The sequence below is a fragment of the Austrofundulus limnaeus genome, unplaced genomic scaffold (genome assembly GCF_001266775.1).
Source record: "Austrofundulus limnaeus strain Quisiro unplaced genomic scaffold, Austrofundulus_limnaeus-1.0 Scaffold141, whole genome shotgun sequence".
In the NCBI taxonomy this organism is placed as follows: domain Eukaryota; kingdom Metazoa; phylum Chordata; class Actinopteri; order Cyprinodontiformes; family Rivulidae; genus Austrofundulus; species Austrofundulus limnaeus.
The window spans coordinates 315,136-317,625 of NW_013952543.1; positions in this window are offsets into that span (position 1 = coordinate 315,136).

Genomic DNA, 2,490 nt, shown 5'->3' on the forward strand with positions numbered 1-2,490 from the left:
TATATATATTCAGATGGCAGCAGCAAAGTTATCAGGGTTAAGTGATAAGTAATATTGTGAGATTTTGGCAGGCAGCAGCATGACCCAGGGTACAAGCAAAAATCCAAAGTTCAAAAGGGCTTTAATAAACCAAGGAAGGCTGACAAAGCAGCTCAAAAACTCATTGATATCTCACGAGGACACAAAGGAGAAAACACCACAGGCTGGGAGAAGAGCACAATGAACGGACGCAACACAGAGGACAGTACACAGAATATAAGAGGAGAACCAAATGAAACAACTAGAAATACCTGGAGGAGACACAAGAGGAAACAGGTGAGGCAGGGCATGAGGAATGATAGACAGCAGGGCAGAGATACACAGGGAAACACTAGTCTGTTTTTCCACATCTAAAAACTAAAATGATGGATTTTTATTTCTTTCTATACACATATTTTTTGTACATGTTGAAAAATGCAGAGATAGAACTAAAGGTGTTGCCGGTGCTAACAGTAACAGATATTAGCATTGACTGTGTGCACAGAATTKAACAGAGAATAAAGGAGTTAAAACAAACAAAAAAACAAAACATTTGAAGGAAAATGATGCTCACTATATTTCTTACTGAGACCCTGATGCTGATATGGAAACACAACAACCCGGTAAGATTTTAATAGCTCCTATTAAAACTTTTTTAATCGTCAATCTGTTTTCACTCTGACACATGAAATCAGTGGAGCTCAAAAAACATAAAAGAACAATTTTACACAAATTAATTCTGATTAATGATGGGTGAGAATTTTTATCTTACAAGATGGCACTGCAGAGCTTTAAAACAACTGAATGCTTCTTAATGTATGCACAGCTAAGATTTCAAACATATCTGTGATGTGACAGTCAGAGGGCTTTGTTTAAAAAAATGTAGCTCACATGTCAGCATTACTGAAACCATGAATAAGTGGGACTGCAAAGCTGACATCACATTGAATTTATTTTACTGTATAATAAAGTGTGTTTGCACCAAAGATCCCACAGCCACTAAGGTTATTTTTATATTAAACTTCAAGAATTTGTTATTTGTACTTATATTAAAAGTGACTTTTCACTATACGCTTGATATGACAAAAAAGTTAAATGTGTGTCCTCAGCAAGTAAAGTACAAGATTATAACAATTTTTTAATCCACTATACTGTATTATGACTCCTAATATAAATATGCTAAATCTTTATAAATTGAATGCACAGCAGAATGAATTTGTGTGTGCTGATTTACTGTGATAAATAAGCTCGAACTTAGTATCTGACTAAGAGGGGAATTCAATTTTGGCACAATACTGGCTTGTTAATGAGCAGATCTTTCATACAGTCTGTGTTAGGTCTAACTTCACTGCTTTTCTAGGCATGGTCGTCAATGTGCAGTTTTATTTAAATGTCTAACCATCATGCCGACATCTAAGTGTTCATAAACCCTGAATCATTAAAGGAGACATATCATGCTAAATGCACTTTTTTTGCATTTATAAACAATTTTTTGTGCAATTATAGTATCTAGTAGTGTAGAAAACTTTAATTTATTCTGTCCTGTTACTGCAAAGATATTTTTTATATTTTTTTATGGGTCAAATTTTTCAGTTTGTTCAAAATCTGCTGTTGCTTATTTCGTTTCATTGTTTATTTCGTCACACTATTTTCTTCGGAACTACCATTTATGGTAATGTATTTCCTGCCAACTGGATTTCATAGTCCGCCATTTTTTTTCCTCGCTGTGTGATTTTGTAGTTCATAGCGTCATGCCGACTATGCAAGTTCAGAAGTCAAAATGTTCGGTTCTGGGGTGTGTAAACCCACATCATTATCTACATAGACTACCAGCGTCAGAGCTTCTCCAAAGTGCCTGGTTAAGTTTTATTTTTCAAGGAAATGTACTCACAACAGGGCGGAAAGTGCTTGCGGACAACACATGATGAATGTTACAACAACAAGGGTGAGTTATGAACTGTAAATGTGTTTTAACTGTCTAATTTAGCTGTTTCTATCCTGTGTCGGAATATGAGGGGAGAAAGAACAGCTGTGTTTAAAGAGTAACTTACCCCAAAATTAACTTTTTTTAGCTGATAAACTGTCTAGAATGTGTCTAAAATGTTATATAGTACTGTTTCTTGCAAATTTTGATGTTTTTGTGCGTATTTGTCCAAATCTGTAACATTTGGTGTAAAAACATCTTTTTGCTGCTCATATGGGTAGAGCAGTGGTACTGCAGGCTAATTTGCATATTGGTTAACGGCTCTCCGCTGTGACGTGCTTCTCCACGGTTTCGTCACAGCGGCTGTGTTCTGATATAAAAGCCTCTCTCTAAGACACGCCCCTGCAGCAGTCAGAGGGTGGAACAGTTAGCAAGCTTAGCATGATCATCTGTTGACCTTCAGCCTTGGGTGGGGAGAGCTGACTGCTGCGTTGCTCTCTCTCTCCCTCTCTCCACACACACACACACACACACACACACACACACAC